Consider the following 14,657-nt stretch of genomic DNA (forward strand, 5'->3'; position numbering starts at 1 on the left):
TGAATTTTCTTAAAAGGGTTTTGTGTGCCTTACACATGGGGCAATTTGTACACACTAGTGAAACCAACACTAGCTACAGTGCTTCTAAGCTGCTCAAATAATGTGGAACATTGGTCCAGGTGTGACAATGATGTCACTGTACCGTTCTTCCTGGGTCAGCTCAATAGCTCGCTGCTTTTTATGAAACAAGAAACTGTAGAACTTTGCTGCAGCTTGCTTTCTGTTTGTGTTCCGACATAACTCAAGTGAACTGATAGATTCAGCTCCAGTTTTAACAAGAGCTCACTGAAGCCCGTGGAGCAACTGCTGGGTCCTTTTGTTCCATCTCATTTCTTCTTGATCCTGATCGCCCCCCAAAGCGTCTTCATTCTCCTCCTCTTCAGCGTCTTCTTTCTCTTTCTCTTTCTTCTTCTCTTTTTCTGGTAGAAGATCTAACTCTGGAATTAACTGACAGATATTTGAAGGCTCTTCTGGCGGCAGCTCTACAGGAGGTATTTCCATCTGTTCTACCTGCTGAGGAGGGATCACAGGCTCTGGGTCGATCTGTCCTGCTTTCCGCTTAACTCTCTGAGGTGGGGGTGGGGGCATGGATGACTCCTACAAGTTTGTTCTGCTGGTCTCCATCGCTGACTCCTGGAGGCGGCTTGGCTCTTCCAAAATGGGCTCATCGATAACATCACACTCTGATGTTGCTGTTGCTGGTCCTCCCTGGGAACCTCTGGATTTTCAAATTCTTTGAGGAGTTCATCCAAATTATCAGCCTCTCCTCCTTTTTATAAGATCTCCTGGAACTAGAGGTGTAAGACAGCATGTAAAGAGCATCAGTAGTCTGTTATTCCACAAAGGCTGGGCAGGTAAAGAGAAGTTTTTTCACTCCCCCTGTCTCTTTCCACATCATCAATTTCTTGGTGGCTGGTGCCAGATCCAAAGTGGTAACAATGTCAGAATAATCACTAAGTTGGGCTCTAATTGTCTTACTATCCAACTCTTTGACACTGTCAACAATTAGCTTCCTCTTCCTCTTGGCTTTTGTTTCTTTGACAATGATATCAATAGGTTCCAAAGCAAAAACTTCTTCCTCATTTGAAACAAGTGTTGTTTGATCAGTCATAGTTGGCATTGGTTCAACAGGATTCACTGACTCAAGACTATCAGGCCCACCCCTCGATACGTTATCATCCTCATCCATATCATCATGTGCAGGCTGTTCTGGCAACATAACCCCCATCTCAGATAGGGCAGGAGGATCATTGAAGATACCACCATCATTATTACTAATAAGTTTGTCATCTAATATGCCACCAGCATTTCCTTCTCCAAAATTGTCATCCTTATATTGGTCTTCATATTCTAAATGATTAATTTTCTCATTCAGATTGTCGGTAGATTGTTCAGTCTCCAATAGGAGGTTAGAAGCACTAGTGCTTACTAACGTCATCATCCTCAAAAGCACTTCCCTCTCTCATTATCTCATGATCATCCATTCCAAAGTCACCAAAATCATTTTCCTGTAGAATACTGATGTTCCCAACTTCTTCCCTCATGGTTATCTCTTCCACCCTACTCTGGTTCAAGCTGAACTGCTGGGCCACATCAATATCATCTAAGTCAGGCAGTGGCTGATCAAAGTAATGAAATTTTTCAGGTGAAGTAATGGCATTGTAAGCAGCTTCTCAGTTTTCCTCAGCCAGGTCAACAACACCTGGCTGAAAAGCCATCTTGATCTTAATGAATGCTTCATTATAGTCTGCAAGGAAATATTTGGCTTTTCTGAGATAGATTCGAACTACTCCCAGTAAGAGGTGTCCTGATGTTCAGAGTGCCATGTTCACCTTATTTTGAAATTATCCTTTGTACATTTTTGGAGTCAACATGTAAGTTCTTCAATGAAATATTAATGATGAATTGCGTCTGTGTGTTTTAAAGGTTCTTTCTTGGCAACACAAAACCCCCATATTACTCTGAAGTTCCACTATTTGTGAAATCCGAGGGTGGAAACCATGGCCTCAGAACAGTTTTAGAGGACGTCAATAAAAGTTTCTCCAGGAACAGAGCAGTAAAAAAGGCAGATAAGGTAAGGACATTCATGACTCTTCATTCTTTGGTGAGATGATGCTCTCCATGCTGCTCTCTAAATTACACTCAAACACATGGGCTTTGGTTAGCTTCTTATCCCAATGGGCCACCAGCCAAATTTTGACCAGAGGCCCTCTTTTACTGAGGACAAAGTGTACATAGAACATTGTTCTGGATGACTAGGAGACAGGAGGAAACCTAGCTCTCCACCAGGAGTTCAGCTGACTGGGTGACCTGGGGAGGGGCTGAGAATCTTTAAGACAGCTGTTTTAAAGTATTTGTCTAGTATGGACACCATCTGGCCTGCATCAGGGATGGTTTCTGATTTTTTTTCCTTTGAATGGACTATACTGTCGTGTTTCTTTGTATGCCTCATAATTTCTTTTTCATTGAAACCTGGACAGCTGTCTTATTATATAGAAAATTAAGAACTCAAGATTCTCCAAAATTTTCTGAGTTTTAATATTGTTATAGGGTGTTCTCCATGCCAGGGTTCAGTCTGAGGTATAAACTTATGATTTTCTCAGGCCTTTCTAATACATTTTTGATCCTGCAACATTCCATGAGCATGTATGGTAACATTCTAAATTCCCTTGTATATGCAGTTGTTTTTGAAGGTCTAGTCCTGAAATGTCTGGCCCCTAAAATGGGAAAATAAAGGGTGGGGGGACCCAGGGTCTAGTTCTTTAAATTCTCTACTTCAACCAGTGAGGGTTGTACCAATGGCAGCCCACTCCTATGATCAAAAGCAGCAATCAGTAATCAAAACACAGATCCTCAAAACTTGGAGAACAAGGTGTATGCTGCCCACCCTGGCTGTCACAAACCATGTGCAAGGCATTCCAGGAAAAGATGCATAGCTGTCTGTCATGGTCTAAGGAGTGGGTGATGGGTAGCAACTATTTCACTAAGAGCAGAAACTTATTGTTCCAAGCCTTCCCTTGGATGCTGTGAGCATTCAACTAGACTCCAAAGTTCCAAAATAGTTATATCAGAGAGATTCTGCCAATACAATTGTTGTCTAGGTGAAGAGAAAGATTCTGTGCTTCCTACTTTGTTTTCTCTGAGGTCACTGTCAGCCTATAGAAGTTGTGAAGCTGAACAAAGGAATGAGCCTTTATCCTGTACTGCAGAAATATATTTTTTCAGACTAAACATGGTGAATGACCAAGTCATGGATTGAACAGGCTGCAGGTAAGGTAAGTCACACCTCCAGGACTAGAGCTAGACTCTGCCCAGGTACCAATGAGGCAATCTAGACAAGAGAATATAATGTGTCCATCCTGTGACAGCCAGTGTGAAAATACAGGAAACATTCACCATTACCCTGGCTTTCCAGGACCCTGTGGCCATTTTTCCTGTTATCTCTAAAGGATATCTCAGAAGGCAGACTTGAGTAAGGAAAGCAGAAATGAAATGGTGTCAGGTGGAAATGCTCTTCCAGGAGGGAGGCACAGCCTGCTCTCTACAATTGGAGGAGGGGATGATATGATGGAGAATGTAGCAGTATGGTTCTCTATGAGGCCCTGGAAAAACATCCAGAGAGCCAAGCCTTTAGCAGGTTCAGCCTCAAACTCTCCTGATCCCAACAAACTAAATGTAGAAGGACATTTTTAAGGCCATTTACTTGATAGTAAATGATGCCAATACTTCATTATTAATTTGAGGAGTTGTGTAAATGGTACTATGGTTATTTTTCAAAGAAATGCATATAAAAGTATTTATGGATAAAAATGACTCATGAAGTTGCTTTAAAACATTTCAGAAAAAGTGGGACAAAAAATAAAGCAAGACTGCTACATGGCGATGACTGTAGTAGTTGGGGCTTTATTATATTATTCTGGTATCTTTTGAACATTTGAAAATTTTCCATTAATAAAAAAATCATTAAAAAATTCTTAAACATAAACAAAAGGAAAAAAAACCCAGGTGCAATAATATGGTGAAAGATTAAAAAGTGTTAAATCAAGATACACATAAGGATGTTCATTATGCTATTGTCTTCTTTTTTGAAAATTTTTTTCATTAAAAGTCAAAAGTATAAATTTTTTCAATGGTAGCCAAGACAAAGAAAACACTGTATTGAGAACAAAACCAGTAAAACCTAAAGCAATAACCAAGGACAAAATCTGGCCAGAAGAATAAATTATCAGTTTTGAAATAATGAATTATGAAAATGTAGGTCAAACTCATAAATATTACAATTTGGATGAAGAGGTAGAAAAATAAAAATAAAACTGCAAATCACTCACAAGGGAAGTCAAAAGACTTCAAGAAATTTATTTACTTTTAATGTTTTAGTAAATATGTACAGCACATTTATGGCTTTTCTGGTGGGTCTTTGGAGTTCTTTGGTTCTAATTTAGGAAGAAAACATGATACCTTGATATTTATCACAAATAATTCTATTGACAAATAAATGTCAAATATCCCTCTCCCATCTCTGTTATTCATTTGAGCAACATTGAGTCTCTTTAATGTAACAGAGATAGTGCTTGGAGCAAAAACAGATAGAAAATAAGAATTAGATTTGTAAAAGAAGGTGGAGGAGGAGTAAGAGGGAGGAGGGAAGGAAGAGGGGGTATGGGGAAGCAGAGAAGGAGAAAGAGAAAGAGAGAAAAAGGAAGGAAAATATTTTGTGGTTTGTAATTAATATGTTAATTAGTGTTAGAAACTGACTCCAGAGCAGTCTAAAGATTATAAAGTAAAAAAGTTTAGTCTCTTTCCATACTCTTCCCCATCCCCAGTGTACCTGCTGTTAACTGTTTCATGGCTACTCTTTGATTTATACCTTTATCTCTTCATTCTCATTCATATTAGTGTATATTTGCAAATAATGTCATTTTCCTATAAATAAAAACCATCTGTAGAGTTCTTTGACTTATTTTCCTTTAATAGCTTTTTAATAATTGTTATACCATTTCCAGCAGCAGATCATATTTTTTAAACAAAGTATTCCTGTTAATTGACAGATTCTAGTGTTTATCATCAACAAGATGAAGAGCAATACCTTTCTGCACACATGTGAATGAGTGATAAAAAACTGGAATTGCTGAGCTTAATATTAAACACATGTTTATATTGCCAAATTGTCCTCCAAAGGAATACCAATTCACAATCCCAACAACCATATATAAAAGTGCCCAACAACCAATTGTTTTCACTTGCCTTCAACTCCTGAAAATGAGAAAGAAAAAAAAAAAACAGAAACTGAGGAAAACAAGAATATTTTTTATCAGAATAAGAAATAGTAAATTTAAAACCAGTAGCATTAGATTCTGATACTGGTAGAATAGCCTGCATCAAACTAACCCTTTTACTATAAACCCTAATCAAAATATAAAGAGCAATGATATGAAGACACTGCAACCAAAAGCAGCCAGAAACTGGAAGGGATATAACCCTTCAAAGAAGGGATGCACAGTAAGTAAGACTTATATTTAACTGACTTTTCATCTGAAAATGAGGACACTTACCAGTCCATGTGGCAAACGGGGAGCAGGTCAAGAGTCTGTGGCTTTCAGAGTTCCTGGAAACTGTATGGCAAAACCCTAAAAAGTGGGAGCAACAAAGTGTGGAGTGCTAAATCTGCATATAAGCTCCTCTTAAAATTTCTGGTTTACTACATTGTCTGAATACATAAGGAAAAACAACAAGGAGCTCAAGCGGATAACAGCTGGAAGGTTAAAGGAACAGTGCAGATTCCAGCTTCTGTTCACCACAAGAGAGATCAGGTTTAGGGTTTGAGTCCAGTCAAGTAAGAGAAGAATGCTAAATAGCATAGTTGAGTTTCTACTGAGACGCAAGTAAACTACACAAAACATATATCCTTTCAGCATAACTACACAAAGAACGTGCTAACTTCAAATTACCTGTAAATAATTACCTATAAAAATAAATATAATAAGAAGCAAAAAAACATTAATTGGTGAACTTCTTATATTAAGCCATTGGGAGTAGAATATCAGCTGGGGTTGGGGGGGCTACATGAAAGAAAGAAGAGAGGCACTAATAGCACATTTAAAGTTGATTGAAAACAACCATCAACCATCAGAAAAGGTCACCACATTTAAAAGTTTTCTGATAGATCAGAGGAACTATTTATTACAGGGAAAGGACTTAAAAGTGTAGGTAGAATGATAATAGGAAGTCTCAGAAAGGTAAAGTCCAGGAGAAAAGGGGATTACAAAGTAAAGGGAGTCCTGCAATCAGTAAAGGACCATACTTGCTATACTGACAGAAGAGTTTTCTTGAAATAGAAAATTTAAAAAAACAAAAGCAAAAAACCTAGACCTGACAGTTATCTACAGAAATGCAGATGTGCCCCTGGCTGATGTGGCTCAGTGGATCGAGTACCAGCCTGCAAACCAAAGGGTTGCCAGTTTGATTCCCAGTCAGGGCACATGTCTGGGTTGCAGGCCACATCCCCATTTGGGGGCGTGTGAGAGACAATCACATAGTGATGTTTCTCTCCTCTCTCTCCCTCCCTTCCCCTCTTTCTAAAAATAAATAAAATCTTTAAAAAAATAAAAGAAAGAAACGCAGATATGTATAGAACAGTACACCTAAAACCTATATGATTTTATTAACCAATGCCACCCCAATAAATTCAACTAAAAAATGCAGATGTGCAGTCTCCATCTATAGAAAAACAAAACAGAAAATGAATATCCAAAATTCAGCTAAAGAAAGTTTCAGTAAAATAATAATTTTAAAAAAAAAGTAGAGAAAAATCCTTCAGGCTGAATTAAGTATCCTCAACATTTGGGGGATATGAGAAATCATCCTGAATCAAAAATTCAAATCTCTATGTGTGGTGATGGATGTTAAGTAAACTTATTGTGGTAATCATTTTGCAATACATACATGTATCAAATCATATGTTGCACACCTTAAACTCATAACAATGTTATATGTCAATCATATCTCAATAAAAACAAAACTCAAAAGCTAAGAACAGAAATGAACATAAAAATGAAGAAACAAAATGAGATAACTTCAGAAAGAAACAAAAAATAGACAACATTATAGATAAATGAAAACTAAATTACAGACACCAAGGAAAAATAGATTGAAATAAATACATCATGGGCCCTGAAGAAGAGCAGGAAAACCACTTAAGAGAATAAAAATGACGTAAAGTAAAAAGAGTTAGAAAGTGGTAGGAAATGAAAACAGACTGTGTGTGTGTGTGTGTGTGTGTATAATTTGTGTAACTGCAGTTCCTGAAAAAGCAAATAAAAAGGGAAACTGATATTTATAATTATAATCCAAGAAAACCTTCCAAAAATAGTCAACCTGAATCTAAACTAAAAAAGGGCCTACAGGGTACCCAGGAAAAGTTGACTCACAACCACCAGACTTTGAAGAATAACAAAAATCCTAAGTGATTCTAGGCAAAAAATATACCAGATTTCCAACAAACTTATCAAAACCATCATTCAGGGGGTTCAAGATGGTGGCAGAGGAGCTGGAAGTTACACTTGCCTCCTCTCAGGACCATATCAGAATAGTGGCTAACGTACAGAACAATCAACCTGAATAACCATCTGAAGATTAGCTGAACAGAAGTTTTATAATTAAAAATTTACAGAGGAACCCACATCAAGACTGGTAGAAAAGGCAGAAATGCAAAAGGGGCTGGCCCCACACCCAACACATGGTGGGAGAGAATCCAGAGGGATTCCTTGGCACAGGAGGTTCCCCCATGAGGGCCTCAGCGCCAAGCGAGGCTCCCTAGCCCAGAGCACCATATCTGGGAAGAGGAGCCCACACAATATCTGGTTTTAAAATCTGTGGGGATTCCACTTGCCCTGGTGGAAGGGAGATGGTTCTCTTGGAAGGGCCAGTGTACAGGATCTCAGGGACAGCACTCACCCTGAGTGTTAGCAGAGGGACAGTGGCTTGAAGTGGGCCAGAGTCATAAAGTGAGAAATTGAATGGTGTGGCTATAGGGAAAGGGTTAGGGGACTCACCCTGCAGGGATCACTCCTGTGGAGAGATTTATGGAAGACTCCAGTGGTGCAGCCCTTATTGAAGAGAGGTCAAGGAGGTTAGGGCAGGCTCAAACAGTGCCAGAATCATAGGGGAAGAGACTAATTTGTGAGGCTGGAGTGAAGAGCCATCTTTTCCTGTGAACCTAAGCAGTGCCTCCATTCCTGAGTGGAGCTCTCCCTCCACATGGCCAAGTAGTGATCTGTTTTACCTGGTAAACTCTTCTGGCCTCATCCTGAACCTGCCCCACCACAAAGGCCCACATATTCTAGATAGTGGCAGCTGACCTTGGAGTATTCTGAGACTTTTGCTGAGTAGCCTTAGACTCAGCACTGGCACTAGATTTGAATCTGTAGCAACCTAGAAAACACCACTCGCCCCTACCTGGTGACTCACTGAAAACATGCCCCATGCAACTCACCCACCACCAGAGGCGCTTACAGTAACTGAGCACATAACAGGCAGCCAGCAGGCAGAGGTAGATCTCAGGGTGCCTAGGGCCTTTTTATTTCCTGCCCCCCGGCTTGCAGCTGGTGGAAATTGGCCTTAGTAAACAGCTTGGCTCCTCCAATGTGTGCCCAGGCCCAGCAGAGGCAGTTATAAACTGTGAATAGCTTGGTAGCTACAGACAGATAGTCCAAGGCTGTTACAAGCAGCATGTGACATTGACCTGCACTGGAATCCCTCCTAAGAAGCCCCAGAACCTATATCCAGTAGCAGGCTTCACACCATACCAGAGCACAACCCAACTAGCACTACAAGTGGTACACCCAAAAAGAGATCCTGGCAGGCAATAGACCATGCTGGGACCAATTCTGCTTCATGTGGTCAACCCTCCCACAGCAGCTCATATACTGTAGTCAGGGTCAGTCATCGCAATCAGCCAACTTGAGGGTCAACCCAACCCACAGATGGGCCAACAGAAACCATTACTCAACTACAGCAGGAGGGCTCACATAACCCACACAAGGGACACTCCTAGAACACCCAGCTCAGGTGACTAGGGAAATTGTGCCACTGAATCCTACAGGACAACTACTACATAAGGCTATCCTACCAAGACTGGGAGACATAGCAGATCTACCCAACAGAGAGAAAAAAATACAGGGAGGCAGCTAAAATGGAGAGGCAAAGAAACATGACCAAATGAAAGAACAGAAGAATTCCCCCACTCAAAAAAAAAAAAAAAAAAAAAACCCCAAGTGAAACAGAAGAAACCAAACTACCAGATGCAGAATTCATAACATCGGTTATAAGGATGCTCAAGAAACTTAGGGGAATAATGGATGAACTCAGTGAGAACATAAACAAAGAGACAGTAAGCATTAAAAAGGACATAGAAACCACAAAAAGAACCAGTTAGAAATGAAGAATACAATATCTGAAATGAGAAATATACTAGAAGAAATAGCAGATTAGATGAAGCATAGGATCGAATCAGTGATTTGGAGGACAAGATAGCAGAAAACACTCAAGCAGAGCAACAAAAAGGAAAAGGAATTTTAAAAAATGAGGGTAGCCTAGGGGACCTCTGGTACAACACCAAGCATAGCAACATATTGTAGAGGTATCAGGAAAAGAAGGGTAAGAGAGAAAATGACCCCATGTTTGCTTCAGCATTGGAATGATACAGAGAAAATGGGCATGACCCTGGTCCAAGAAAGACATGCAAATTTGTGAAGTGTTCCATAATTTTAAAAAAAGAAATAAAATGAAATAGTGACTGAAAACTTCCTTAACTTTGTGAAGGAGAAGACATGCAAGTCCAGGAAGTGTGAAGAGTCCAAAACAAGAGAAACCCAAAGAAGCCACTCTAAAACACATCATAATTAAATTGGCAAAGATCCAAAACAAAGAGAAGTCTTAAAAGCAGTAAGAGACAGGCAGTTACTTACATATAAAGGAACTTTCATAACACTGTCAGCTGATTTCTCAACAGAAACATTCCAGGCAGAAGTGAATGGTGCAAATATTTTAAATGATGAAAAGCAAAGACCTACAACCAAGACTACTCTACCCAGCAAGGCTATCATTTAGAATCCAAGGACAGATAAAGAACTTCCCAGACAAGAAAAAGCTAATGGAGTTTATCACCACCAAGATAGTATAACAAGACATGTTAAAAGGACTTCTATAAGAAAAAAAAAAAAAAAAAGGAACATAATTATAAAGAATAAAATGGCAATAAACACATTTCTACCAGCAGTCACTTTAAATGTAAATAGAATAAATGCCCCAAACAAAAGACATAGAGTAGCTGAATGAATAAGAAAGCAGTACTCATATATATGCTGTTTACAAGAGACTCAACTCAGGATAAAAGACACATACAGACAGAAAGTAAAGGGACGGAAATAGATTATTTAATGCAAATGGAAATAAAAAAAAAAAAAAGCCAGGGTAGTAATACTTATATCAGATAAAACGGACTTTATTTTTAAAAGATTTTATTTATTTATTTTTAGAGAGGGGAAGGGAGGGAGAAAGAGAGGGAGAGAAACATCGATGTACAAGAGATACATGGATTGGTTACCTTTCACATGCCCCCAGCTAGGGACCTGGCCTACAACCCATGCTTGACCCTGACTGGGAATTGAATTGGAGGACCTTTGGTTCTCAGGCCAGCAGTTAATCCACTGAGCCACACCAGTGAGGGCTGACAAAAATAGACTTTAAAACAAAGGCTATCATTACATAATGATAAAGCATTCAATCCAACAAGATAAAATAATCCTTGTAAACATTTATGCACCCAAAACAGGAGCACCTAAATATATAAAGCAAATATTGATGGACATAAAGGGAGAGATCAACAGTAACACAACTGACATCAATGGACAGATCTTCCAGATAAAAAATCAACAAGGAAAGAGAGGCCTTAAAATGACACATTTGACCAGATGAATTTGATCTTTTCACAGCATTATACCCTAAACCTTCAGGATACATTTTTTTCAAGTGCACATAGAACATTTTCTGGGATAGAACACAGGTTAAGCCACACACACACACACACACACACACACACACACACAGCCTCAGCAAATGTTAGAGGAGTCAGATCATTTCAAACATCTTCTATGACCACAATGATATGAAACTAGAAATCAATTACAAGAAAAGTAAAAAAACCACAGACACATGGAGGCTAAATAACATGTTACTAAATGGTGAATGGGTTAAAAATAAAATGAGGAATAAATCAAAAGATACTTTGAGACAAATGATGATGAAAACACGACAATCCAAAATCCACAAGACACAGTAAAAGCAGTTCTCAATAAACAAGAAAAATCTCAAACAATCTAACCTTATACCTAAAGAAATAAGAAAAACAAAAAGCCTAAAGTTAGTAGAATAAAGAAAATAATTAAGATCAGAGTGGAAATAAATAAAATATAATCTAAAAAACAATGTAAAAAGATCAATGAACTGCGAACCAAGTGTCGCTGGTTCAATTCCCAGTCAGGGCACATGATTAGGTTGCACATCAAGTCCCCAAAGGTCCCCAGTTGGGGGCGCAAGTGAGAGGCAACCACACAGCGATGTTTCTCTCCCTCTCTTTCTCCTTTCCTCTCTCTCTAAAAATAAATAAACAAACAATAAATAAATAAAATAAAATTTAAAAAAATCAATGAAACCAAGAGCTGATTCTCTAAAAGATAAACAAGATTGACCACCCTTTAACCAGATTCATCAAGAAAAAGAGAAAGCAACCAAATATATAAAATCTGAAATAAAAGAGGAGAAATAACAACTGACACCACAGACATATAAAGGATTATAAGAAAATATTGTAAACAACTATATGCCAACTTATTGGACAATCTAAAAAAAAATGGATAAATTTCTAGAAACACACAATCTTCCAAAACTGAATCAAGAAGAAAAAGAAATATTGAACAGACCAAATCCAATCAACAAAACTGAAGCAATAATTTAAAAAAAGGCCAACAAATAAATGTCTTGGACTAAATGGCTTCACAGGTAAAGTTTACCAAACATTCGAAGAACTAACACCTATCATTCTCAAACTATTCCAAAAAACACAAGAGGAGAAAAGATTCCTAAGTTCATTTTGCAAGGCTATAGCATTATCCTGATTTCAAAACAAGACAAAGACACTACAAAGAAAGAAAATTATAGGCTAATCGACCTCATGAACAGAGATGCAAAAGTTTCTCAACAATATATTAGCTAACTGAATTTAGCAATACATTAAAAATATCATACACCATGATCAAATGGGATTTATCCCTGGAATGCAAGGATGGTTCAACATCCACAAATCAATTAATGGGGTACATCACATAAATAAAATGAAGGATAAAAATTACATGATTATATCAATAGATGTAGTAAAAGCATTGGATAAAATGCAGCACCCACTTATGATCAAAACTCTTAGGAAAGTGGGAATAAGGGAACATACCTCAACATAAAAGTCATATATGACAAACCCATGGCCAACATCATATTCAATGTGCAAAAGCTAAAAGTATTACTCTTAAGATTAGGAACAAGTTAGGGATGTCCACTTTCACAACTCTTACTCACGTAGTACTGGAAGTTCTAGCCACATAAATCAGACAAGAAGAAGAAATAAAAGACATCCAAACTCAAAAGGAAGAAGTAAAACTGTCATTATTTGCAGGTGACATGATGCTGTATATAGAAAACCCTAGACTCCACAAAACAAACTACTCGAAATGATAAATAAATTCAGTAAAGTAGCAAGATACAAAATTAATATCCAGAAATTAGTTGCATTTTTATGCACAAATAATGAACTAGCAGAAAGGGAAACTAAGAGACACTCCCATTTACAATTGCATTAAAAAAAAAAATAGTAAGGTACCTAAGAATAAATTTAACCAAGGAGGTTTAAAGACCTATACTCAAAAAACGTATAAGATACTCAAAAAGGAAACAGAAAGATACAAATCAGTGGAAGCAGATTATATATATGTTGTTCATGGATAGGAAGAATTAATATCATTAAAATGTCCATACTAACCAAAGCAATCTATAGAATCAATGCAATTCCTATCAGAATACAATAGCATATTTCACAGAACTAGAACAAACATTCCAAAAATTTGTAGGAAACTACAAAAGACCCCAAAGAGCCTCAGCAATCTTGAGAAATAAGAATAAAAAGTTGGAGGGATCACAATACCTGATATCAAACTATACTACAAGGCCATAGTATTCAAAACAGCATAGTACTGGCATAAAAACAGACATACTGATCAATGTAACAGAATAGAGAGCCCAGAAATAAACACACACCTTTATCACCAATTAATATTTCCACAAAGGCAACGAGAACATAAAATGAGGTAAACACAGTTGATTCAATAAATTGTGTTGGGCAAGTTGGACAGATAGATGCAAAAAACTGAAACTAGACCACCTCCTTACACCACACAAAAGAATAAACTCGAAAATGGACTAAAGACTTAAATGTAAAACTGGAAACCATAAATATCCTAGAAGAAAATGTAGGCAGCAAAATCTCTGACATTTCTCTTAGCAATATGTTTTCTGGCATATCTACTCAAGCAAGAGAAACAAAAGAAAAATAAACAAATGGGACTATATCAAACTAAAGTGTTTTTGTACAGCAAAGGAAACCATCAAAAAAACAAAAATAAAAAGGCAACCACTGCATAGGAAAACATGTTGTCAATGATACATTTTTTAAGGGGTTAATATCCAAAATTTACAAAGAACTCAATACCAAAAACAAACAAACAATCCAATTAAAAAATGGGCAAAGGACTTGAATAGACACTTCCCCAAAGAGGATATATAGATATATAGATGGCCAATAGACATATAAAAAGATGCTCAATGTCACTAATCATCAGTGAAATGCAAATTAAAAGCACAATGAGATATTACCTCACACCTTTCAGAATGGCTATCATCAATAAATCCATAAATGACAAGTGCTGGCGAGGATATATAGAAAAGAGCCCTACAGCATTGTTGCTCATAATGCAGATTGGTTCAATCACTGTGAAAAGCAGTGTGGAAGTTCCTCAAAAAATTAAAAATGGATTTTCCTTATGACCCAGTGATTCCGGTTCTGGCTATATATCTGAAGAAACACAAAACACTAATTCAAAACAATATATGCACCCCTGTGTTCACTGCAGCATTATTTACAATAGCCAAGATATAGAAGCAACCCAATTGCCCCTCAACAGATGATGGATAAAAAAGCAGTACTATATACACACAGTGGAATATTACTCAGTCATAAAAAAGAACAAAATCTTACTATTTGTGATATCATAAAGTGGACCTAGAGGATATTATGCTAAGTGAAATAAGTCAGAAAAAGAAAGACAAATACCATAGGATTTCACTTGTATGCGGAATCTAATGACCAAAATAAACAGACTCATATATACCAAGAATAGATTGATGGTTGCCAGATGGAGGAGGGTTGGGGGGCCTGGATAAAAAAGGTGAAGGGATTAAGAAGTACAAATTGATAGTTAAAGAATAGTCACAGGGATGTAAATTACAGCACAGGAAATATAGTCAATAATATTGTAATAAGTATGCATGGTGTC

The 14,657-nt window shown here is 37.6% G+C and overlaps 1 protein-coding gene, 1 non-coding gene and 1 pseudogene across 2 annotated transcripts in view; 1 reads left to right on the plus strand and 2 right to left on the minus strand.

Moving 5' to 3' along the window:
- Positions 1-14,657, minus strand: part of ZNF133 (zinc finger protein 133) — a 51,939-nt gene that overhangs the window by 15,145 nt on the left and 22,137 nt on the right. The gene's annotated exons all lie outside the window — the stretch shown is intronic.
- Positions 94-2,243, minus strand: LOC150003138 (double-strand-break repair protein rad21 homolog; annotated as a pseudogene).
- On the plus strand, positions 9,665-9,766 carry LOC150003139 (U6 spliceosomal RNA). The gene has a single exon (XR_016512844.1). It is a non-coding gene; the product is annotated as a U6 spliceosomal RNA (small nuclear RNA).

The sequence above is a fragment of the Furipterus horrens genome, unplaced genomic scaffold (genome assembly GCF_987537825.1).
Source record: "Furipterus horrens unplaced genomic scaffold, mFurHor1.1.pri manual_scaffold_8, whole genome shotgun sequence".
Classification (NCBI taxonomy): domain Eukaryota; kingdom Metazoa; phylum Chordata; class Mammalia; order Chiroptera; family Furipteridae; genus Furipterus; species Furipterus horrens.